The sequence below is a fragment of the Peromyscus californicus genome, unplaced genomic scaffold (genome assembly GCF_007827085.1).
Source record: "Peromyscus californicus insignis strain IS unplaced genomic scaffold, ASM782708v3 Scaffold_12__1_contigs__length_115047231, whole genome shotgun sequence".
Classification (NCBI taxonomy): domain Eukaryota; kingdom Metazoa; phylum Chordata; class Mammalia; order Rodentia; family Cricetidae; genus Peromyscus; species Peromyscus californicus.
The window spans coordinates 55599999-55626185 of NW_026294413.1; the positions used below are offsets into that span (position 1 = coordinate 55599999).

The 26187-nt window shown below is 44.9% G+C and overlaps 1 long non-coding RNA gene across 1 annotated transcript in view; it reads right to left on the bottom strand.

Moving 5' to 3' along the window:
* Positions 1-4597: 4597 nt before the first annotated feature.
* Positions 4598-26187, bottom strand: part of LOC128107234 (uncharacterized) — a 47365-nt gene continuing 25775 nt past the window's right edge. Inside the window, exon 2 of the long non-coding RNA XR_008217019.1 lies at positions 4598-11988. This is a non-coding gene — a long non-coding RNA (uncharacterized LOC128107234). The remainder of the gene's footprint in view (positions 11989-26187) is intronic.

A 26187-nucleotide genomic window follows, 5' to 3' on the forward strand; every position in this document is an offset into this window, starting at 1 on the left:
ACTTGTTGATCTAACCTTCAATGCTATGAACCTTGACCTTTCTTTCCTATGGTCTGTTTAAAGAATTCCCATTTCTTAAAAAAAAAAAAAATAGATTATCAGATAGGTAGGTAATCCAGTCTACTTCACTAGATCCCTTGATCTCTGAGGAAAGATAATTAGCAAGAATCTTGATGTAGTTCTCCCATTTAGTGCCGTAAAACATGAAAACTGTCACTTGAACTAATTGTGGTGTGAAAGATGCATTGGCGTTTCCAAAATTGCAGATGTAGGCACAAAATAAAACCTCAGACCACCGAGGCATGAGATTAGAAACAGAACGTTGACAGATTTCTCTGTTTATTGCACCTTCCCTCTCCTCTGCCAAGCCCAGAGAAGCCAAAATACAGACACCTCCCAACCCGCACCCATTCACCCCTGTCTAGAGCAGTTCACAGCAGGGCCTGCAGCATGCAGATGAGAGATCTGAAGAGCTCTGCAGGGAGCTGGCCAGACTCCATGTCTGCCTCTCCCACTTAACCTCGCCTGCTTTCCACCAGGTTAGGACACCTAAACACTGCAAGCCTTTGCCTTTGTAAGTGGGGTCAACTACAATGCCTACTTCAATGATACAATATAGCACAGGGTAAGGGGCCCATCAGTGACAGCCACCACTGTGACGATCAACCTTCACTGAGCATCTTTGAGAGTCTCCCTGGATACCTAGCATATACCCAAAGAATGCTCAACCATACCACAGAGACACATGCTCAGCTATGTTCATAGCAGCACTATTCATAATAGCCAGAACCTAGAAACAATCTAGATGTCCCTCAACTGAAGAATGGATTAAGAAAATGTGGTACATATACACAATGGAGTACTACTCAGCAGAGAAACACAATGACATCATGAAATTAAACATGTAAATGAATGAAGTATCCCCACCACACTCCAGGAACTCCACTTATAGGGGATTTATGGCATGTAATTGTATTATCTTAAGTCTGAACACAATGTAGAGAAATATAATCCATGAGTTAAAGGAACCCATGGGATTGAGAACTTCAGGTTGGAGGACCTAAAAGGTTGTCAGGAAGACTATGAGGAATACAGCCATCCCTGAGATGAAGGGAGAACTGTGGAAAGCCTGGACTGGGAGGTTCCTGAGTGTAGTTCAGTGTGCCAGCAGTGGCGAAAAGAAGCAATACTTTTTAGTAGATGCCCAGTGGCCTTGTACATATTAAGCACCAACTAATAGGTCAGCCCTACTCAGCCACTGGAAATAGTACAGTGAGCACAAAAGAATTCCTGCCCTTCTCAAGCTGCCTTTCTAGAATTTGAAGGAAAAGACATAAAGCTTACAAAATACTGCCTATGTACAGTAATAAATCCAAAAATGTATGAGTCTGTAACGTTTTGTGTACAACTGAGAAGAAAAATTAAAGCAGGGTAGCATGTCCAGGGATGAAGGGGCTCTGGAGGAGGTATGGGCCCTTCTTGGAGATGTTGTCTGAGAAGAAACCTGAGTGCAGGGGGGTATGAACCATAGTTTAGATGCTTTTTTCATTAGTCACTCTCAGTGATGGGTGACATCTTTCAGGAAACACTCTGATCTGCCTTAGTTTTAACCGCACTCAGCGGTGGCCCAACTTCTGCCCTCACTGCCCGCCCTAATCTCTCAGTTCTGTAACTTTCCATTCTTCTTCCTGTTCTCTGGAATTCCTTCCCCCCTTCCTTCAAGACACAGTTGTAATGCCGTCTCCTCTCCCTATCCACTGAGGAAAGTCTGCCTTCAGTTGGCTCTCGAAGCAGCACCTGGCCCTCTGCCCCCGTCTCAGGTTGTCCTTTCTCCTCCCCACCCCAGTCACAATGGATCCTCACATCCACCCCAAGATTCCATTCATGAACATAGAGCTAGAGCGCATGTCCTGGGTCCCCACTTCTCTCCTGAGTGCAAGATCATATCATACTGTCCTTGGATTTCCCCAACCCTTCATTCTTATGAGTTAAATCCTAGTTCTCAAGTGGTTTTTATTGTTTTGCTTTTGGTGTTTGGTTTTTGATGGGGAGGGAGGCTGGTTAATTTGTTTATTGAGCTGATTTCATTAATTCATCCTCTGTCCTATCCCTACCGTGCTTTGTATTGATCGATTTTTTTTTTTAATTTGGTGAAACAACTTTGTATTTCTTGTATAAACCCGTCTTTGCTGCAGCCTGTGGCCCTTTCTGTGTTACTAGATTTAGTTTGCTAATATTTTATTAAGGGATTTCTGCTTCTGTGTACTTAAGAAATGTCAATCCTTTGTCATTTCCTTCTCTCTCTCTCTCTCTCTCTCTCTCTCTCTCTCTCTCTCTCGCTCGCTCTCGCTCTCTCTGTCTGTCTCAATGATGTGTTGGAGGTCTTCAAATACATTTAGCTTTTATTTTTGTATTATTTTATGTGTATGCATGCTCCTGAGTGTATGTGTATGTATCACATGCATGAAGGTGTCCTTGGAGGTGGAGGAGGGTTTCCGATCCCCTGAAACTGGAGTTACAGGCAGTTATGAGCCACCCAGTGTGGGTTTGGGTGCTGGAAAATTAACCCCAGGTCCTCTGCAAGAGCAGCAAATGTCCTAACCCCTCCCTGAGCCATTTCCCCAGGCCCTCACATTCAGTTTTCAAAAATACATTTTGCAAGTTCATGTCCATTTGTGAGAAGTGTTAGATCAGTACAGCTTTCACCTTACCGCAGGTGATATTTTCATACAGCAGCCTAAAATCTGTCCTGTACTTGGACACATTTCTTTCTTCACATTAGCCTTAAAATTTGGAAGGTGCCTCTGTATCCTTTTGGCCCATCAATGTTTGTCTAGATTTTCTTCTAGAACTTTGGTTTCCTCTAATTTGAAAATACAATATGGAAATAGCCTATGGCTGGTGAGTTATCCCAACACCAGTCATTAAACAACCCGTTCCTGGCTGTACGGCTTCACGCCTTTATCAGACAATAAAACACCCTGTCCAACTGAGTCTATGTCTGTCCATCACTTACTCGCTTCTGACTGACTAGAGAATTCGCTGCGGTAAGTGCCTATCGCTGTTTTTCTTTTCCAAAACGCTTCTAGTCTTTCTTAAGCACTGTTCTTCCAGATGAACTTAAACACCGCATCAAGCCAAAAAGGTTCTGGCTTTTGTATTATCTAACATCACCATTTATTTCTGCAGGATAAACATATTTCACAACAAAAGGGACTTGATTGTGTGGCATACATGTGGAGCCAGACAGGACAGGAGCTACCAACCCCGCTGCACTGCAGTTTCCTACACACACACACACACACACACACACACACACACACACACACACACACAGAGAGAGAGAGAGAGAGAGAGAGAGAGAGAGAGAGAGAGAGAGAGAGAGAGAGAGATCCTGGCATTAAGCTGAACATCAGTGCTAGTTTGGCAAGTGGTAAAATTTCACCTCTTAGTGAGCAAGTAACTTAGAAGGTGAGAGAAGGTGGTTCTGGGAGCTGCTGGCAAGGGGCCATTTTTAGGAAGAACTGTCACGGGGGAAATCCCTTTTATGGCTAAAAGGAAGGAGAACACCCTTAGAAGCTCGGTATTGACAGAGTAGTGGGTCTGAAAGAAAACAGAAGCCAAGGCCCTGGGCCTTAGAGGTCAAGGCCACACAGGGGAAAACGCAGCAGGTTCGGTTACAGCCAGACCTCAAGGATGGGGAGAAAGCTACAGAAGCTTGGATTTGGAAGGTCTACATAAAATGCTGTAAGGAGCAGGGCTGCCCTGGGACTCCATTAGTTAACAAGGTAACAGCAAGAACAGAGCCATAATTACCGCTGGGGGCCAGACCTGTGCTCCAGACACCCTCGCGGCCAGGTTTGACAGGAGTGGCTGTTCCTAGGAGCTCCTGACTGACCAAAGGTTACATGGGAGCTGGGGATGATCAGCTGTTCGGGTGCTTGTCTAGTGTGTATGAAGTCCCGGGTTCAAATCTCAGTACCATATAAACTGTACCTGGTGACTCAAACCTGTACCCTCAATACTCAGGAGATGGAGGCAAGGAGAAGCAGAAGATCAGAGCCATCCTCAGCTACGTAGTGAGTTTGAGGCTATCTTGAGCGACAGGAGCGCCTGTCTCAAGTGTGTTTGTCTGTCTGAATGCTGACACAGCAAGTGTCCGGTACAATCTGAAGAAAGGAAGGTGGACACTGTCAAGCATGTTAGCAGGTCAGGAGAGCTGCTTCTGAGATTTTCCACTTTGGAGTCCATGGGCAGTCTGGGGGTTTTCAGAATGGGGGGTGCACCGTCTGCTAGAACCACAGGCACCTCTGTGGCACCTGCTTAGGTCCCTGTACGCTCTGCATCTTTTGACAGCAAGCACAATGGATAGGTTCCTGAACCAATCAGAACCAGCCTTACAGACTGTTCGGGATGGACTGTTAGGTGCTTTCTCCCATGGGGAGTCACAGCTGCCAGGGTGGATGTAATAAAGCTCCAGAGATTACATTTTCAGTCAATTATTTCTAATGATATGCAGGATCAGGTCACCATCCTGAGATCCCCCTGCATACCACGGAAGTGACTTAATGCATTCTGGGAGACCAGGGCAAAGACCTCAGAATGACATGCTTTATTGAAACCTTTTCTTTCCTGGGTATAATAGTTAACATATTCCTACAGCAGAAAACATAGAAACATAGCCAGAAGGGAAAAAATATCATGATTTTAATAATTCTTCACTCAGAAGTGATCACATTATTTTGGCAGGCTGTCTTTGAATACAAGCACATTCAAATCAACAAGGAAAATGCGCAAAGCTAAGACTCTGTTATCTGTCTACCTAGTTACTTCCAATAGCTTTATAACTTCATATCAAAAGTATTTTTAAGGGGGTTTATGTGAGGCTTGAACTCTCCAAACGCAGAACACTGGACAGACCAGTGTCTCCCACAAACAGCCTATGGATAATACACGACTAAACTAATTTAGCCAGTGTCTCAGTGGAAACTGATAATAAACCCAGATACAGCCCTGGCATGTCATGACTGTGGCCCCCAGAACAGTGATAAATCACCCCTGTCATAGTACATCTGGAAATATCTTTTGAGCCTAAAAATAATGGGCCACATTAGCTAATGCAGAATAGTTATTTAGCTAAATTAAGCTTCGGCTGCTATCAAGAGACTCATTCCAAAATGGGATTTTTTAAGTAATAATAATAGGGCCTTATTCATTATTTATAAGGTAATTACAGCTGAGCCCCTGCTGTTTCCATCCAACCATGTGATATTGAAGCCGAGGGTTTGGGGAGAAAGAGGAGAGATGGATATTGTATTTCCTTTTCCCATCATGGATAGTATTTTTCTAGCCAACAGTCGCAAGGGTGGTTCTCAGGAAACGGTGCAACGCGGGATTTTCATATCTCTTGCAGAACTGTGTTTTGTCTAGACCCTGCTCCATCGCACGCTCTTTACCACGTTTCCTGGCATTCCGTGATATCGCAAGCCTTTCTTTGCGTTTACCGCCTGTGGGACAAAGTGTTCATTGGAGCAAGCAGGCGAGGGGGTGAGGAAACCTCAGAGAATCTAACCATAAAAGCCTGCGTGTCCCAGCTTCAGTGACAGCAGATGGCCTGTGCTGTGTGCAGGGTGGAACTGCCGGTCCCAGAGCTCTCTCCCAGAGGTCACCCACCGATCTTCTTGTGTAGCAAACGCCCTAGTACAAACCCAGAACCCACAAGTATCTACTGGGTTGGTTTTGGTGTGACCTGCCCGCAGATGTCTGCTGGTGCGCCTGTGTCTCGTCCCGGGGATGTGCTCAGCTGCTGGAGTTCTTGCCTGGCTTGCATGAGCCCTGGGTTTGGTTCCCCGCACGGTGTAAAGCCAGGTGTGGTGGCACACACTTGTCATCCCAGGACTAGGGGAGTGGAGGCATGAACGTCAGAAATTCAAGACCCTCCTCATCTTAACAGAAGTTTTGAGAAGCCACATGTCTAGTATGGGGGGGGGAGTCTATAAGGAAAATTTTTTAAACATCTATAAAAAAAAGTTTTCATTGCAATATTATGTTTATATAAGATTTTATCTAAAGTGGGGTCGTACTCTATGTAATCATTTATCCTAACTTTTAATGTAATGTTGTATATGTGAAAAACATGTTTTCAAATAAATGTTTTCATTAAATATCCACAGTTCATTTGAAAGGCTGTTTAGTATTCTTCCAAAGTGATGAGTCACATGTATGTCATACAGTTGGATGAGAAAATAGATTCCAGATTTCTTATTAACACACATAGGCAAGACATACACATAAATTTTGTCCCACGTTGTAGCATTCCCTCAGGCTGCAGTCACAGAATTTACTTATCCAAAGCATGTGGACAGTGTTTAAGTTCGTAGAGTCTCCAATTGAGTGTGAAAAACCCCCAAATCTCATCAGTGTTGAGTGCATCCATTATTTAGATCTCTATTACATGATTGGCATTGTTTTAACTGGTCATTGTCTGGTTATAGTGAGCTACAGTGTTTGTTTCTTTTTTTACATTTTTTTTATTTTATATATATGAGTGTTTACCTGTATGGCTCTATATGCACCACGTGCATGCCTGGTACCCTCAGAGGCCAGAAGAGGGCATCAGATCTCTGGAACTGTGGTCACAGACTATTGAGAGCCACCATTTGGGAGCAGGGAACCCAGAGCAAGTACTCTGAAAGAACAACAGTTCTCTTAATCACTGACTTACCTCTCCAGTTCCATTATTTTGTCTTTTAATTTCTTAGTCGTTGTTTTGTGTGTGTGTGAACTTTAGTATGTGTGTGTGTGTGTGTGTGTGTGTGTGTATTATGTGTGTATATGATGTGAATGTTGTGTCTGTGTATAATGCATGTGTGGTCCTACATGTGCAGAACACACATGTAAAAGTTGGAGGACAACTTTGTAATTTCTTTCCTTGAACTCTTGAGTGGGTTCTGGGATCATAAGGTTTGTGCAGCAAGGGCCTTTACTTGCTGAGGCAGCTCCCAACCCCTTGTCCTTTTGTTGTTGTTTATTTTTATTTTATTTTTAATTTTGTGTGTATGTATATGTCTTAGCAGAGATGTACATGTGAGTGCAGGTGGCCCTGGAGGCCAGAAGAGGGAGTTGGATCCCCTGGAATGGGAGTTCCAGATAGTTGTGAGCTGCCAGATGTGGGTGCTGGGAACAGAATACAAGTCCTCTGTAAGAGCAGCAAGCATTCTTAACCACGAAGCCATCTCCCTAGTCCTTCTCCCTTTTTTGAAATATCATTCATGGCATCTTTTATCTTCTAAGCTGTTAATGCCTCATTCAAATACTTTACGTACTAGACCCAAACCCACCCATTTGAAATTCACACAGGTCTTAGAATGTCACTGTCCCTGGTGGAATTTCTACCTCGATGCACAGTCCCTTAAGGCATCATCAGTAGCTATCAGATTCTTCCTTTGAAAAAGCTTTGGCTGAGTGAGGGGAGTAAAGTATGGGAGACAGAGGGGCAAGAGCAGACCAGGGGAGCCAGACTGGAAGGTTCCTTGCTCCTCATACTCCTCCATTGCCTGAAATAGCTCAGAGACGTCACCCTTGGAGAACAGTCTCCTTTCTTCAATGGGAAACAGAGGCACAGAGAAGTTGGGGTGCATGCAATTTGAGGATACACATCTCCTGATACTTTGCACAGTGCCTCAACCATGGTCCAGATGTATTAACCAAAATAATTGGCAAGTTATGTCTAAAATCGCTACTATGCTTTGCCAGGAACCAACATTTCAAGGTTACTCGGACTTTGATCTAAGTCTGATGTATCTTTGTGGTTTTTACCTTTAAAAACTCTTTATCCCTGACCTTGGCCACCAAGATACCTTTTGGAGGCTCAAGTGTACTCTTGGGTCTGGCCATCCATGAAAAGGACTTGAAACTTTTCACTGCTTTAATTGGCTGAATCAGTGTCTTCCTTCCTTCCTTCCTTCCTTCCTTCCTTCCTTCCTTCCTTCCTTCCTTCCTTCCTTTGTTTTGGCTTGTTCTGTTTGTTTGTTTGTTTATTTATTTATCTTGAGGCAGCATTTCTCTGTGTAGCCCTAGCTATCCTGGAACTCAATTTGTAGCCCAGCTGGCCTCAAACTCAGGGATCGGCTCCGGTCTCCCGAGTGCAGTGCGGTTTTCAATAACTGGCTGGCATGGATCATTACACGCTGGAGTGGAAGAGAAATGGAATCTCTCTCACTGTGGGTCAGCATGCAGCTCAGTCACTCACTTTACACATCCTGAGATGTATTGTTTAATGACCCTTCGGCCACTTTGTCTCCCTTCACACTGACACCTCCTTGCATGGGGAAGTGGGAGGGATTATGCAGGAGGGAGTTTTGCACTCAGAAAAAACACCTCTAGCTTTCAATTTAAGCTGTCCAGGTGCCTGACATTTTAATCCATCTAAAAGCTCTTTTCATAAACGAGCCGGCTGCAGCCAGTCACTGTCAGCATCAGGCTGTGAGCTAAAGGGAGAGACATATCCAGAATAAATGCAGTTGGGTCTTGGAGATTTGGAGCTGGGAGCTGAGCAGGGCTGCTAGCTGCAGGGAGCCGACAAGATGGCATTGGGATTTAGGGTTCTGAGTTGTGAGGCTGGCTCTTTTTTTCCTCGGCAATTTGCCTTGTCCCTGGTGTGCACTTACACTGTTTCCGTGAGTCTGAGTTTTAGGAGCAATAAGTAAGAGCCTCTCAGCTCCACGGCTTTATTATGTTAGAAGGAACCAGGGGAAGCTGATTCACAGTGTAAGGAATTCGGGGGGCCCTGATCACTGTAGTGTCTTTTTTCTTTAAAAACAATAAACATAAAGAAATCAGTGTCAATAATTCATTGGGGCGTATCCAATGTCATCACTTGCCACGTCCTCAAGGGTCTTGTAATGTCATTCCTCTGGCTAGAATAAGGCATATGAGACCTAAAGAGATCTCAAGCTGTACCATGATTCTTTCCTTTAAAACGTGCAGGTTACGTATAGGGTAAAAACACACAGGGCAAACAATGCGTAATGAAGTCACTAAGATTGCTCACGTTTGGTTTGGGCTGGAAATATGGTTAAATTTAAAGGGCATTTAGTGAGAGTGTGTTTTCAAACACGGAATAAAGATCTCACTACAACTTACCACAGAAGTTTCCAGAAAGTGTATTAAAGAGTGCAAATGATGGGTTGTAAGCAACATTCAAAGAATAAAAACCCTTCTGTATACTCCTATTTTTAGTAAAATGACACTTTTAAGAAATACATTTTTAAAAAGGTTTATTTTTTAATTATGTGTATGTGTGTATGTACATTAGATGTGGGTGTGTGTACAAGAGTGCCTAGGACCAGAAGAGGAATCTGGGTGCTTGGCAGCTGGACTGAGAGGCAGTTATGAGACAACCTTCCAGGTGCTGGGAACTGAACTCAGGTCCTCTGGAAGAATAGTAAGTGCTCTTAGCTCTAGAGACACCTCCCCAGCCCTGTTAATGCATTCTTTAACAAAGAAGTGGTAGAATCGGGATGGAATGGAGCAAGCTTGTGAGGTGCAGGTTTTTCTCTCTGACTGAGGCAGAGGCGGATCCCTGAGTTTGAGGCCAGCTAGTCTACAAATTGAGTTCCAAGATAGCTAGGGCTACAGAGAAATGCTGTCTCAAAAATAAATAAATAAACAAATAAAACAAGCCAAAACAAAGGAAGGAAGGAAGGAAGGAAGGAAGGAAGGAAGGAAGGAAGGAAGACACTGATTCAGCCAATTAAAGCAGTGAAAAGTTTCAAGTCCTTTTCATGGATGGCCAGACCCAAGAGTACACTTGAGCCTCCAAAAGGTATCTTGGTGGCCAAGGTCAGGGATAAAGAATTTTTAAAGGTAAAAACCACAAAGATACATCAGATTTAGATCAAAGTCCGAGTAACCTTGAAATGTTGGTTCCTGGCAAAGCATAGTAGCGATTTTAGACATAACTTGCCAATTATTTTGGTTAATACATCTGGACCATGGTTGAGGCACTGTGCAGAGTATCAGGAGATGTGTATCCTCAAGTTGCATGCACCCCAACTTCTCTGTGCCTCTGTTTCTCATTGAAGAAAGGAGACTGTTCTCCAAGGGTGATGTCTCTGGGCTATTTCAGGGTAATTAAAGAGTATGACAAGCAAGGAACCTTCCAGGCTCGACCTCTGTTCTTATCGTGTAGCATTAACTTTTCTCGTGTCTGTGACAACAGGGCCTGCTCCCACATGAGCTACATAGCACTGTGGGGTCACATTTCTGTTTGACTGTGCTGTCCTCAAAAAGATCTCCTGATCTAAGCTGCAGCAGGAGCAGAAAGCAAACGCCCAACACCCACATGTACCAACGTTGTTCCCGAGACGTACACGGAGATCTATGGCTCCCTGGCCATTAACAGGTTACAGTCCAAGTTCTCCTCAGCCAGAGACATTATCTCATCGGCAGGTCTAGCCAGAGGCAGGAATGATGGCTCATTAAGAAGTCTCCAAAGCCCTGAGATTCTGCTTTGTCACTGACACCCGTTTAGTTTATAGTTCTGCTATGTCATTAGGCAACCTTTCTGCGGGGACACGGCCAAGGAGAGGCTGTGGTTAACCAATTCAAGGCAAAAGGCAAACAAAAATGACGTAACCACAAATTGCCAAGTAGTAAAACAAAGGGAAAGAACCAAACTTCTATTCTGAAAGAGAACCCGGGGGTATGAGCTGCAGGAGGGGTGCGTGGTCTGTATCTGTAAGAACAGACAAATGAATAACCCTTTCTCCACTGGTCTTACTCTGAAAGTGATGAAAACCAACCTTAGAGGGGTGCCCTTCTCTGAGAGACATAAAGAACAAGTCCAAAGAATGTAGGGTGGGTATCGTAGGCATTCATATAATTTTTCTATAAATTTTTGGGGGATCCCAGAGATCAATTTAAGGAGGTTGGTAGATAAAAAAAGCTTAATTCAGACTATTTGGGGGTGTGTGTGTGTGTGTGTGTGTGTGTGTGTGTGTGTGTGTGTGTGTGTGTTTTAACCTATACTTTATTATTATTTAAAGGGTTGACAGACGACTAAATGGGAGACAGGGAGCTACGTCTCCAAGGCCTTTCTTTTGGAAGAACTTTTTGGGGTGCCCTCTTCCCTGGAAAGGTGTGCGAGGAATTCATCTTCCCACTGAAATCCCTCCTTTGTTCGGGAGTTTGCTGCTCCGACAGCGCCTCTGCTGGTGGCCTGGAGCAGCGCGGGGACGGCGAGAGCCTCCTAGGGCGTCGCCTGCAGTTTTTGCTCCCAGAGTTGAGGGTCTTTGCAGTCACGCAGTTTGAGTGACAGAGAGTACAGGACATTTTTGTTTCATTTTCTCCGACACGCAAGCCTTCTCTTCTTGCGTGGGGTTGGGAGTGGGGGAGCTGGCGCTTCAGCATTTCTAAGGCTTAAAGTTCAATATTGTAACTTTTCTAGTTTTTTTTTTTTTTTTTAATGCTGAAAGCAGGCTGGTGGGAGAGGCAGGAAATCAGAAGCCTTGCAGAAGCATGAGGAGAGATCTTTGGACAAAGCGGACAATGGTACTTATGGACAATGGTCCTCCCCTAGTGACCGGGAGGCACAGGCTAGTGAAAAGGGGGTTCTCCTGCTAGGATGTCTTGCAACCCGCATAGACGAGACTTCTGTGCGCAGCGTGGGTGACTCAAGAAGCTGCACGCGGGCGGTGGTGTGACCTGTCACAGAGAGCAAGGGACAATCAAAAGAGACATCAGGGGTAGAGGTCCTCACACTGGGGCTCCACATGGCTCTGTGCCGCTCCCTCTTTCCCGGCCACAGGACCATGCTGAGTCATTGCTTCCCTGGCTGCAGCAGCCCGCATTCTGTGCGGTGATTGTCGTCCCCTGCCAGGGAGCAGAGTCCTCTAGGCGTCCCACACCCCGGGGAATGGAGTTCGAGCTTGGGGCGTGGTGGACTGAGGGCTGTAGGGAGACCCCAGTGTGGACAGGCGCACGTTTCTGGAGAATGAACACATAACTTTCTTTAAGGTAGACTTTACTAAAGGGGAGCTCAACCCCCTTGGAGGGATCAATTCATTGCTTTACCCCTGGGAAAGGGTGCTCCCGAGAGGAAAGGATGTTGCTAAGGGAAAAGGGTGCTGCGGGTTTCGCACTAGCTTTCCAGGTTAGCATATTCTAGTGCGGCTGGAAGCATCTACTTTGTCCGGGTTTTTAAAAAAAAATAACTTCCGCAATTTCTCTATTGAGCACTATGCGCTTGGCGTGCTAGCTACTGCTGCAGACGCCTGCAATGCTTTGTGCTGAAAAATGCTACAGTCCCCAGCCTGGAATTTTGCTGGTCTGTACCCAGCTCAACACACACACACACACACACACACACACACACACCTAGGAACTAATTAGTCAGGTCTCCATGGCTGCTGAGACGTCGTCAGTCAGTTGACTCATTGAACAAGGCTGGGGACTTTAATGACTTCTCCTTTGAACCGACTGGTAAGTCACTAGGGGGTAAGAGCCACCCGCTAGCGACTTAAGCTCCCCTTCACCCCATTTTAGCAATTTATTTTTTCCTATGAAACTTTGACAACTGACTTTAGCTTCCGCCCCACCCCAGGATTTTGCACATTCCCCTAAGAGGTCGTTTTGTTTACCTAAGAGTGCCAGCGGGGACAGCCACCCTAGTAGCTGTGGTGAGGTTGCCTTATCTTTGTTCATGAGAGATTAGACACCTTGTTCCATAATACATGAAGGCTTTATGAGAGAGTGGTGTGACCTGCCCCTGACAGCCACTGTCAGGGAAAATTAAATCGAAAGCCCCACAGCATCTTCAGGGTGCCTGCTTATTGCTGTGATCACACAAGCAATGAACATCTGACTGCCTCCCCTGGGATCCCAAATGGTTTAACCCTCACAGCCCTAGTGAAATAAAAATGAATGTCCTCATCTTTACAGAAAAGGTTAAAATCGGGATTTGAATTAAGTATTTGAAAGCCCTTTTCCACTGTCTGAGAAAAGATATACTGGCCCGGAGGCTTAAAAGGTCCAAATGACCTGGAATTGTTTAGAAGCGCACATTCCTAAGGGACCCTGGCCTCTTTGAGATGAGACTACACAAGAAGCTGGGAACTGGAGGAGAAGGGAGACATCGAGCTGTGGGGATCTGAAAACTATCATCTGCCAAGAACGGTGATGGGGCTTAAAGAAGACAAGAAGGACTCGGGCTCTTCTAGCTGTGATGGAGTAACTCCGGCTTCGAAAACTACAAAACCAGATGAACATACGTGCATAAGCTGTTTGCAGGCAGTTGACTGCAGACAACTCTTGGAGAGAAACTCTTGGCGTTTCTGAGGCAAAACTCCAAATCACCCAGCTCCCTGCCAACTTATTAGCCACAGCGCACCAAGCTGGAGTCCTAGCAGGGCCTCAAGACTGAGCTGAAGTGACTGAATCTGCACAGTGAGACTTTAGCAAGACAAGGAGCTGCTCAGAGTCTACACGGACACCTCACTAGACCACAACTGAAGCCTGGGCTGTAGTGAGCAGGGGCGCTCACCAGGCTACAACGGGAGGCCGAGGACATCAGACTACAGGTTACTATAGTCCTCAGGAAAGAGCCATGCCAGAGTGTAGTTCTGATCCACAAAGTAGGGGAGGCCTAAATCATGCTTTGTCAATAACCCCTAACTTTTCAAAGTCATGAAAACTATCACAACGCCACCAAACTTGGCAAACCTCCAGCAGTGTGGAGCCTAGTGCATGGCAAGGAGGCAAGTCACCCCCTCTGGATCCGTTCTTGGGTAGGATTCAAGGATATGACTTCTCCCACACCAAAAAACACGTGGACGGCAGGAATAGAGGTTGAATCCACTAGGGCTTCGTGAAGAGAAGGAAGACAGGCCAGCTCGGTGGTGATAGTAGCTACTGGGGCTTCAACTGAGAGTCCCTAGGATGAACCTGTGATCGTGTGAACACCAGCTGTTTGAGGCAGGGTGAGCCCTAGGGACGGCACAGCTGTCAACAGCTCATGCTGTTCTCTGAAATGCCCTCCACTGAAGGTTTCCCCGGAGAGAGCTAAGCTCCATTCTGCTGATCAACCCCCAGAGCACACCACACGGATTTACTCTGGAGGTCGTCCTGTTCAGAGAGAGGAAAACGCACATAGAGAGATACTGATTTCTTTTGCTCTTTGAGATGGGATCTCACTATGTACATCTAAGGGTGGCTTCGAACTTGTGATCTTCTGGTCTCCCAAGACCCATAAACTACCACTCCCTATCAAAGTGCAGCTAATTTTGGGAGAAAATGATGCATTCATCAGAAATATATGTCAGTGAGGAAGTGTGTGTGTGTGTGTGTGTGTGTGTGTGTGTGTGTACTGACTGTAAGGAATGTAAAAATCTCTCTTCTGTTGCTGGGAGCAGCATGGGATATTGCACCTACATTCAGCTTTCAAAACTACCTGTCACTTGGAACCTTAAAGCCTTCCTCTTTATATTTAGAATGAAACAGAGAGAAACTGATATATACATTTCTTGACCAAACTTGATGTGCTCTTTTGAGCTCAGAACTCATAGATGGAAAGTGACTTGGATGGAGAAAATGAGGCGGACAAAATTAACATGGCTCCAGTCTTCCAGTTACACTCCGGAGTGAATCATGACTCCTGAATGACTCATCACTTCAGAGAGAACGCCTGAACAGTGTGATTCTAGGAACACTCTGCCTGCCTGAGAATTTGATAGAAGGGCTCTGTTCCAGTTTACAGCCCAACAAGGCCAATGTGTGTGGGCTTTGCATAGGTACAAAATTGTCTTGAATAAAACCAAACACAGCAGGCCTGCTTTTACTTGTGAGAGAAGAGCTGTTTTGTTGTTTGGAGTTTTTTCTCTTCTTTTTCATTTCCCTTGTTTGCCTCTCTCTGGGAGAAAGGATTTTCAGACAGGAAGCTGAGAGCCGCCCATAAACCCTCCCCAACTCTGCAGAACTCTGTGACAAAGTGACAATGGCAGCTGGCCTCTTGGTGGAAGCTCAGAGGCTGCAGAGACATCCCAAATGCTTTAGTTTAAACTTCACCCGATGCAAACCCTGGAATATGGCTGGCTGTGTCGCCAGCTACTATTTATTGCCAGGACAACAAGAATAACCTGACTATAAGCAAAGGCAGCAGCACAGCCTGTTCCTACCGCTTTTAAGTCTCTTTCTGTTATCCCTTTGTTTTGAAATGAGACAATGAGAATGCAGAAAGCATTGGGTGCAAACTGGAAGGCCAGGGCTGCAGAACAGGCACTGTCCCATTTAAAGCCACCAGGCCCCCTGCTGCTTATGTGGTTAGCAGGATGATAAAAGAACCGGTCTGGCATGTTTGATTAATTCTCACTTAGAAAGGGGATATTCGCCGGGCGGTGGTGGCGCACGCCTTTAATCCCAGCACTCGGGAGGCAGAGCCAGGCGGATCTCTGTGAGTTCGAGGCCAGCCTGGACTACAGAGTGAGTTCCAGGAAAGGCGCAAAGCTACACAGAGAAACCCTGTCTCGAAAAACCAAAAAAAAAAAAAAAAAAAGGGGATATTCATTATTCTCAATTGCTGACGTATGGGTCTGTTTTATTAAAGTTTGCCACTTAGGGGAAATGGCATCAGGGAAGCAAAAGATGGACAACCTGCCTGAATGGGACTGTATGTTGGCTAAACTTGAGCCCAGATAGGAAGCACCAAAGCTTTGGATTTCTTCCTTGGATTTCTTCCTTCCAACCTTCTGCTCACTGTGAAAGCTCATGGACTCCACTCTTAGCAAAAGCTTACTCCTGGCTACACCTAGTGTCACATTCCATCATCAAATCGCCTTTCCTTCAGAATGACACCTGAGGTCTTAAAAAGGTAGAACATTCTTCATATCTTCAAATGTCAGGCTGGCTTCCTTTTCAGGCCTTCTTGTCCTCAAAAGAAAAATTGGGAGGGGGGTGAAGCTACATGGTTGTTGAAGATTTTGCAGCTGAGCCAATGGAGGAATTGGCTTAACCTAGCAGGAAAAGAAACCTTTTAGAGTCCCCTGGAGTCATATGACCCAATTGGTTGTTCAAGTCTGTGGATAAAGCCAGCATTCCGGTACTGATGATGACAAAGCAATTCTCAACAGTTTCCTCGCTTTAGAAGGGATCTTGAGATGGGGAGAGCAGTTCTGTGCTTCTCCGACGTTTATAGTCTCTTCGGTAGCTAAGACCTATGTTGACCTATGGCAGTTCTGAGGGCAAGGTTGGGCAGAAGTCTTATCCCCACAACAAAAGTGAGAGTGCCTCATGAGAAGTCATACATCAGGTGTTTTTGTATCAAAACTGTACGGTAATATCCGACACATGGTATAGATAGACAGTGGGTCCTGGTGATTAGCTGAGCATACTTTGGGACCCTTTTCCTGCAATGCATACGTAGTCCCTTGTTTATAAAATAGGAAGGGATGCAATAATGCCTCAGCAGGGCATGTCCGAGTCCCAGCACTCACCGGCTTTGCAAACTGAAGGAGATTGTAATGATCAATGGGTGTTTTGTTGTTGTTGTTTCATATTGTGTTGTGTTTTCCCTTGAATTCTATGAGAGGTGCAACAGAGCTAGTCACATTCTGTTTGTGTGTTTGTATCTGTCTGTATTCAGGGTGTGGCATATGTATGGAGGTCAGAGGGCAACATTCAGAAATTGTTTTCTCTGTGTACTGTGGATCCGAGGATCAAACTCATGTTGCCAGATTAGTGTGGCAAGTGCTTTAACCCACTGAGCTACTGGCCAGCCCTCATATTTTGTTTTTCTCTTTATCAAACTGGATATTGAAAAAATGTTTAAAAATTTTTAGCTTCTGAGGAATCTAAGTAAATAAATGAATAGCCTACAGCCTTGACTGATCATGCTTGCTCTCTCCCCAGTTCCTTCTGTCATTTGGGAGGGTTAGGGTAGCACCATGGTAGGTGTAGCTGGCAGTGAATTCACCTCAAGCTATGCTAAAGAGATAGGTGGAAAATTACCTTTTTTTTTGGGGGGGGGGGGGTTCGAGACAGGTTTCTCTGTGTAGCTTTGCGCCTTTCCTGGATCTTGCTCTGTAGACCAGGCTGTCCTTGAACTCACAGAGATCTGCGTGCCTCTGCCTACCGAGTGCTGGGATTACCTCAAAATGCAATGCTGTATTGTTCCTTCCCAGAATTCCTGCCCCACCCGACCCCCCACCCCCCACCCCCCCACCCCACCCACCCCGCCACCAGCACAATAGCTAATGGAGCCACAGTCATTTGATGTCATATTCCTCAGCTTGCTACTCATTTTCTTCCATCCTTCTGCTCTAAGCATATTTTACCCAACACTTTGGGCATCCTTACTCTTGATCTAAATGCCCCTGCCCTGCCCTGCCCTGCACTGCCCTGCCCTGCCCTGCGGCTGACCTGTATACCCGCTGAACTCAAAAGGCATGGCTTTTCTTTCTTTCTAGTCTTCTTTCTCCTACAGTCAGCCTCTGAGATTCACAGCTTGCCTACCCTGAGTTTTTCTCTTAAGCCCTAATAAAATGATCTTCCAGCTTCCACTTGAGTCCATTCTTAAATGCTTTTATTAATGAGATGAAGAATTCCAAGGACAGACCCCAATTTCACCAGTGTCACCTAGAAACAAGTGATAAGCAGGTAGGACCCTTACCAGGTGACATTGCTAACCCACACTGGAGCCTTGTGTGCTGTCCCTTACCTGAGCAACTCTGCCACAGACACCAATGGGTTATTCCTAAGCTCCGAGGTTTTTTTATTCAAAGCCACGCAGTGAGCAGAAAAGCAGACCATAAAATTCCTCCGCTGTGCCTCTGTGCAATGACTGTGCATTTTTATCTGTGTTTTATGATGGCAAAGGAGGTCCTCCAATCATTCCCGCACCCTTTTAAAAAGAACCTTTAAATGTAATCTGCATTTCCCAGAATTTCAGTGAAACTTTGCAATGAAAAGCCCACTCGTGTTTCTGGGAAGGACATGACTGTACATTAACTGTCAGGTGGCCCCTACTCTGAGAAAGGGGTGGATTAAAGGCAGAACCTCCCGTAGGGATGATTATCCCCTTGTTCATGGAGGAGGAACGCAGTAGTACATGGGGAGAGAATGCCTGAATACCATCTGTGGGGGGGCCCCAAAACAGCTTGGCCACACAGCTGCCATGACAGGCTTAGAGGCCCAGACACAGCTTCTGGCAGGCAACGCCTGGACCCAGGAAGAGCCATAAGCTGACCCCACCCAGTGGAGCCTGCATCTAAGGGGGAAAAAGCTGATATTCCAAACATTCCCTATTCCCCCCCCCCCAACCTCTGCTGTGATAAAACCCCACCCCACCTGAGCTCAGGGCTCTCTGCTCTCACCACTGTGTCAGACAGACAAAGAGACCAACCTGGAGCTTGAAAAATAAAGGCTCTTTGCTTTTACATGTGGGATTCGGTCTCTGTGGTGGTCTTCTGGGGGTCCCTCAGGTCTGGGCATAACACCATCAGCTTTGCAAGTTGATTGAAGAAGCATTTGAAGAACAGGCTAAAGGGATTTTTGTTCTTGTGTTTTATTTTTAGTTCTCGGATTCTATGAGAGGTACAAGCTAGCTATTCACGTTTGTTTGTTTTTGACTATTTTGTGCATGTATGCATGTGTGTGTGTGTGTGTGTGTGTGTGTGGTTTGTGTGTGTGTGTGTGTGTGTGTGTGTGTGTGTGTGTGTGTGTGTGTGTGTCTCGCAAGGCATTTGTATTGAAGTCAGATGACAACATTCAGAAGTCAGTTCTCTCCCTCCACTGTGGGATCCAAGGATGAAACCCAGGTCTCCAGGCCTACACAGCAAGTTCCTTAACCCACTAAGCCTTCTCCGCTCCTCCTATTTTATTTTTCTTTTCATTATACTTAGAGATTGGATAGTAAAGAACTATCAAAACCTGCTTTTCTAAACAAACTAGATTAATAAATAATTATCTCATAGCCTTGGTTTTTCCTAGTTTCTCTTTCCCTTGTTTCTCTTTCCCTTCTTTGATTGGGAAGGGTAGGGGTGGGCAGCCATGACAGATGTGGATGGTAGTGGATGGAGGGGTAGCCTTTAAAGCAAGAACACATTGTGTGTGCCAGAGATGAGACACACTGAGTTCTAGTCTCTGCCACCCGATTTGATGCTCCCACTCTGGTCTTCGGTCACCCCCATGCCATTTTTGTCTGAAGAAGTTGGTTGAAATTTTCTACATGTGACTCTGTCTCACATTCTCTCCTGTATATGCTGAGAGTAACTTCTTCTCCCAGTCCATCCACATCCCAAAAGCTCTTGCCTGCTTGATTTTCTCCAAAGAGGAAGAAGAGGATCGAAGTCACTTTGGCAGCAGAAGACACAAGGGAGTTGGAATCTGTGGACTGTGGGGGTCCCCAGCTGCTGAGTCCCAGCAGCCATTGATTCAGGATTCCTCGCTGCAGCCTGGAATGACTCAGGCTTTTCTGTGCACCGATTTCTCCTCCCAGCTCTGTGGCTATCCCGGGAGCAGCTGCTGCTGTCCCCAGTAGCAATAAACAGCTGCCTGGAATGGGTTGTCAGGTGTGGGTCACCAGGCAAGCCCTGAGCTCATCTGTGCAGACCACCTCCCTGATTATGTAAATGAGCCTCCGTTGTTAGGGTAATTTATGAGGAACTGAATTAACCAGCCAGCCATCTGCCCCCCTCTTTTCTTCCAATGGTTTATCTGAGGATACTACAATAGTTACAGAGGAAGGGATGTGCTGGGCTGGCAGTGGGTAAAGCAGGGTGCTTTCATGCCCTCTCTGGACACAGGCACATTTTAAGGGCAGAAAATTTGGAAGCCAAGCCTCAACTCAATTTGCTGGTGAGAAAACAGAGACTTGGAGAGAGGGCCAGGTTGCTCCAGTCCCTGCCTTTCCTGGCCAGGCTCCCAGCAGAGCTTGGATAGACAGCAACAGGGCCTGATTATGTCCCTTCTTCCTTCCCCTCTCCTCCCCACGCCCTTTCTTTCCTCTTTTGTCTTCCCTTCCTTTTCCTCCCTTTTGCCTCTCTCTCTCTCTCTCTCTCTCTCTCTCTCTCTCTCTCTCTCTCTCTCTCTCTCTCTCTTTTCCTCCATCCCCCCCCCCCTTAACTCATCTCCCTCCTTCTTCTGTATACATTTATGGGGAAGAGTTTGACGTCCATTGCATACTGCTCAGTGTCTATCATCCCTCACATTTATCAACTCTCTGTGATGAAGACATTCACAACCCTCTTTGGACCCTGAGCTCCACAATGCCACTTCCCCTTGTGTCTTGAAGCCTGCTGAGGAAATTCCCCCTGCGACTCGGAAGCACAGCTTGCTAGAGCTGCCAGGATGCAATGTAAACTTCCGTAGAAGAGTTTGGATGTTTGCAAGACTGCAGCCAAAGCCAATGCGGCCTCTGTCGTTTACTGCTTTGTGACTGGCCAGTCAGCTTCCAAGATGCAGGGAATTGACAGACATATCTGATAAATGTTGGCTCCTTTTTGTTAAGGCTTTCATTTGAAATGGCTACCGACAGGCTCAGGTTTGGTGTTTGGGGCTTTTTTGGTTTGTTTTGATCAGGTTGGGTTTGTGTTGGGTTGTTTGTTTGCTTGCTGCGATTCTCACCCATCCTTTCAGTCTGTTCTCTGTGCATCCATCCGCTACCATGTGAACAAGCCACGCCCCGTGCTGCTGCTGCCTCAGAGGGGCTGCTCCACCTGCCTTCCCCGCTCTGTGATGGACTGAAATCCCTTTACTGCGTTGCTTCTGGCAGGGATTTTGATAGTGACATCACAAATGTAATTAACAGGCCTTTTCGTTCTTTCTAATTTAAATATATGTATGTATGTATGTATGTATGTATGTATGTATGTATGTATTGTAATTATTTTGCACGTGTTTATTTGCCAGAGTGTGTATGGAGGTCAGAGGATGACTTTATGCATGGGTTCATCACTCTTTTTCTCTTAAACTCCTCCTATGTCTTTTGCACAGCTCAGAATGGATTTGCCTTCCTAAGCATGATCCCTTCTCAGAGCTGGTCCCTTCATCAGGTGATTGGTCTGCCCAATTGGACTGACTCTTTTATGTGTTGGGTGGCTTGGATGCTAGAACTCAACCCGGGCTAGACAAGCAGATTTCTCTAATGGCCCTCCAAGGAGTCCTGATCAAGGCGGCTGTATCATTACGACTAGCCCTCGTGAAAGGGAGCCTGTACACTCACACCTTCTTTCTGCAGGAGAAGACATCTATTCAAAACCCAGAGCATCTTCGTCAGAACCCAGTACTCTCCCACCCTGATCCCAGACTTCCGGTCTCCAGAACCATGAGAAATAAATGTCTGTTGTGTAAACCATTCAGCCTATGGTATTCTAATATAGTAACTCAAATTGACCAGAACATTTTCTATGCCAAAATGTAGTGCTGCTATGTATTAATTTAACAGGGTTTTGCATGATGATAATGACTTATTATCATGAGGGATTTATCAAGCTCCTCTTTTGGCTCCAAGGAATTCAGACATGCATGTGCTGCATACACACACACACACACACACACACACACACACACACACACACACACACACGTGTGTGTATGTATATATAGGCAAAACATGCATACACATAAAATAAATAACATTTTTAAAAAATAAAAAAGAAATGAGACTGGGGAGATGGTTCAGTGAGTAAAGTTCTTGCTATGCAAGCATGGGGACCTGAGTTCGAATCCCTAGCACCCATGTAAAAGCTGGGCAGAGCAGCATGCTCCCATAGCACCAGCACTAGGGATGGAAGTGGAGACAAATGGATCCAAAGAGCTGGCTGACTCACCAGCCTGTCAGAAATGTCAAACTCTGAGTTCACTGAGAAAGACTGTCTGAGTAAAATAAAGTAGAGTGATAGAGTTATAGAGGAGGGTACCTAATGGTGAAATTTAGCCTCCATACATGTGTGCACATGTCAACGCATGTGTGCACATGTGCGTGCGCATACACACACACTCACACAATAAATGGAAGATGCTTTACATTTGTTCCAATAAAATTTCTCACAGATATTTTGTTATAAAAAGACTTCTCGTCTCACACCACTGATGCTCCATAGCAAGACATCTTCTCTTTTATGGTTGATGCCCTAAGACACTGGCTTTGTCTGATGCCACTTATTACCGATGTACATAACTAAAGTTAGAAGGCCCCAAGGCAGAGTCTGTATTCATGAAAGCTGAGAGATCGATAGTGAATACAACCATACATCAGATTTGGTCTTCAGAATTCCCATCACGAGAGGGGCCAGTGCTGGGTGTCGTGGTCTGTGCAGGTCACAGGAAGTAGATTTCAATCAAATCCAGAAATATATACTCTAAGGCTCTAAAAATGCTTTCTCAATAATTCAGTTTGAAAGAATTAGTAGGAAACAGAAAGAACGGGAACTGGAGAGACGTTTCTGTGGTGAAGAGCACATACAGCTCCTGCAGAGGACCCCAGTTCAGTTCCCAGCACCCACATCAGGCAGCTCACAACAGCCTGAGACTCAACTCCAGGGTGATCTGATACTTCTGACCTCCACGGACACCTGCACATGCCCACACACAGACACATACTCACACACATAATTAAAAATAATAAAAATAAACCTTAAATGTAAATTTAAAAATTATTGAAATCCTATTTTTAATATATTTTGCATAATTTTGTATGTCCACTTGTGTCTGTTGACTATAATTATTTACATTTTATTTATATTGTAGATCATCTCTGTCATGTATATAACATCAGGCTGAAAAATTTTGCGTTATTCTTAAGAAAGATTCTGGAATTAATCAAGAAGATATAATTAGATAGGAGTTATTAGTCCAACACTGAGTTGAATCAAACACCTCTAAGTGAGAATTCTTCTCAGTTGGCTCAGGCAGATAATAACTACCACCAGTTCAGCACTCAGCCCCCTGCCAAGTACTGGGCTGAGCACTTTAACACACTGTCTTGGAAACTCACAAAGCACACCTAGATTTGTAGGCATGAGCACCACTTTATATTTAAGGCAAGCAGCTAGAGAGGTTAAATAATTCACACAGTTAATAAATATTTAGAGAACTGAGCTGGGTGCTAATTCTTGGCGTTCTAATAAAGCAAGCTAATCATTTAGCAGGACTGTATGCATCTTGTTCATTCCCCTTTGAGTTTTAGAGACTAAAACAGCAATCACTGGAATAAAAACTGAAGTGTCAGCAATGGTATTGATAAATCCGATCAGCTCCCCACAGCCCCAGGAGACTGGCCCTGCTGGACAAGTGACTGCATTTCTTTCTTCCTTCCTCTTTCCAGGGTATGTACTAGTCCGGGGTTCTGTTCTTACCGGCAAACTAGCATTGGCAGAGGGAAAGCCACAACACGCTTGTTCTTTTTCTCAAGCTCTGAGCTCACAAATCAGTAGGTAGAAAGGATGGCGAAAGACACGTGCACACTGGAAACTAGAGCTCAGAGGCGAGAATTTTCACCCTGAGCAAAATCTAGTGGGGAGGACAGACATTCAAGGAGAAACTGCACGTGCACCGAATTTATTCTGTTTTCTCTTTGCTGGATGAAACAGAGGTGCAGAACGCTTGAAGACGCTATGATGAAAGGATGTCCTGTGGCTTCCCCAGGAAGCAATGTGAGCACATACACACATAGATGTAACCAACGATAGTAGAGTACTGCAAATAAAAGGAAGAAATGATTGGTTAAGGCTCTGAGGCAGAGAGACATGTATAGTATTCAGCTGAAAAACAAGTGGATGACAGCACAAGGAAACAGGAAGATTGCTACAAGAGTCAATGGACATAGACTGGTATGGCGTGCAGGGCCTTGTGGAATGCAAAGAATTTTGAATGGTATAGTAAGGGCCAGGGAAGTCATTAGAATGTTATAAGCAGAAAATTGACATTATTAAAGTCCCCCTAATTAGCCTCCATCTACACAGCCCTGATTGATGCTCATATCAGACTAGAATTTTTAAGTCATTTTTTTTATTGATCTGTATGTGTGTGTGTGTGTGTGTGTGTGTGAGAGAGAGAGAGAGAGAGAGAGAGAGAGAGAGAGAGAGAGAGAGAGAGAGAGAGATGAGAGGTATGCACATGCCACAGCCCTCATATGGAAGTCAGAAGGCAACTTTGTTGGAGTCAGTTCTCTCCTTCTACCTTTACATAGGTTCTAGGGATTGAACCCAGGGCATTGGGTTTGCACAACAAAGATTCTATACACAGGGCCAGCTCACTGGCACTAGAATTTTCAAGACCATCAAATTCTTTGTGCAACCAGAATTAACTCTTCTTGTACGTGTCTCATCTGTTCTTAGGAAATTCACAGGCAAGTCAAGTACTCAGAAGCTATTTTTAGTTTCATGATTGACTGGTATCCAAAGGGCTTCAAGTGTGTCCTGGAGCTTTCATGGAGTCCTTTCCATCAAAACAGACTGGCCTTCACGTAGCTGCTTCACTTATTCATGTCATTCCCTTTTAAACTTTTAAGGAGTAACGAATACAAGATGCCAAAGCAGATTATGCTTCTTGGTTTGTGATTTAGTTGGCCAGCTTTGCTAATAGCATGCTCGCATCCATCAACTTCATGGCACATTCAATGCAGCAGTGTCTAAGACTGTATTTTTCCAGTAAATGTGTCTTCCTCTGGGCAACTGCATTTATAAATATTTAAATCTCTATTTCTCCTCTCCCCCCACCCCCGAGATGGATATGATTATAAAATGTGGCTAATGCCTGCAATCCCAACACCTAGGAGGTTGACACAGGAGAGAGATATACGAGTTCAAGTCCAGCTTGAGGTATGTAGGGAGAGTCTATCTCAAAAGTGTGAGCATTTTACAGTTCTTCTGAACAAAGGCAAAAACACTCAGTAAACCGTATGGAATTAATTGAACAGCTATTAAAAATGACACAACTGGGCCTTGATAGATTGCTGTGGATATTGCTCTGTATGCTGTGAATGTTTTGCTCTGATTGGTTAATAAATAAAATGCTGATTGGCAGTAGCCAGGCAGGAAGTATAGGTGGGACAAGCAGAGAAGAGAATTCTGGGAACAGGAAGGCTGAATCAGGAGTCACCAGCCAGACACAGAGGAAGAAGATGTAAAATTACCAGTAAGCCACAAGCCATGTGGCAACTTATAGATTAATAGAAATGGGTTAATTTACGATATAAGAACTAGATAGCAAGAAGCCTGCCAAGGCCATACAGTTTATAAGTAATATAAGTCTCTGTGTGTTTACTTGGGTCTAAGAAGCTGCAGGAGCCAGATGGACACAGGAAAACTTCAGCTATAGTAGATGGTTCAGCTGCTAAGTATGCTTGCTACTCGTCTATGAAACCTGAGTTTGATTCTCAGTACCCAACTCAGGCATCTCACAACTGCCTGCAACTCCAGCTTCCCAGGATCCAACACCCTCTTCTGACTTCTAGGAGGGCCTGCACTCATGAGTACATACCCACACACAAATACACACACACACACACACACACACACACACACACACACACACACACACACTTAAAAATAAAATAAATAGGGTTGGAAAGTTGGCTTAATGGTTAAGAGCACTTGTTCTTGGAAAGGACCTGGGTTCAACTCCCAGCATCCACATGGAGGTCCCCCACCTCTTTGGTCACCAGACATTGATGTAGTGTACAGACATACATGCAGGCAAAACACTCATGTACACAAAATAATAAAATAAAATTTAAAAATAAAATAAATTAATATTTTTAAGTAAAAAGAATGCAACTAGTTACTGTAGTAAAGTTGGTAAAAGATTATATATTAACTGATCCTGTTACATTCTTGCTGGGGCAAAACAAAACAAAATAAAAAACATATATTAAAGGGTAGCTGATACAAGGCAGTAGGTAAGATTTCTAAATAAATGATAGTAACCCCAAATACAATGGAAACAGAGGAGGGAATAGCCATTATAGTAAACACACCTTTGTTGATGGGCCCTTTGGAGCAAGGGAGATTTCATGGACAGAGAAAGTAGCTAAAGCATTTTATATGAAGACTACTTTCCAATGAGAGGGATGGTATATGAAGAAGGAAGGAGATGTGGTAACTTCATGAACAAGGGTTTAAATGGTAAGGGAGCCTGGGACCAGATAATAGAGGGCCTCCTATATCAAGACATGATTCGAGTTTGTAAAGCCAG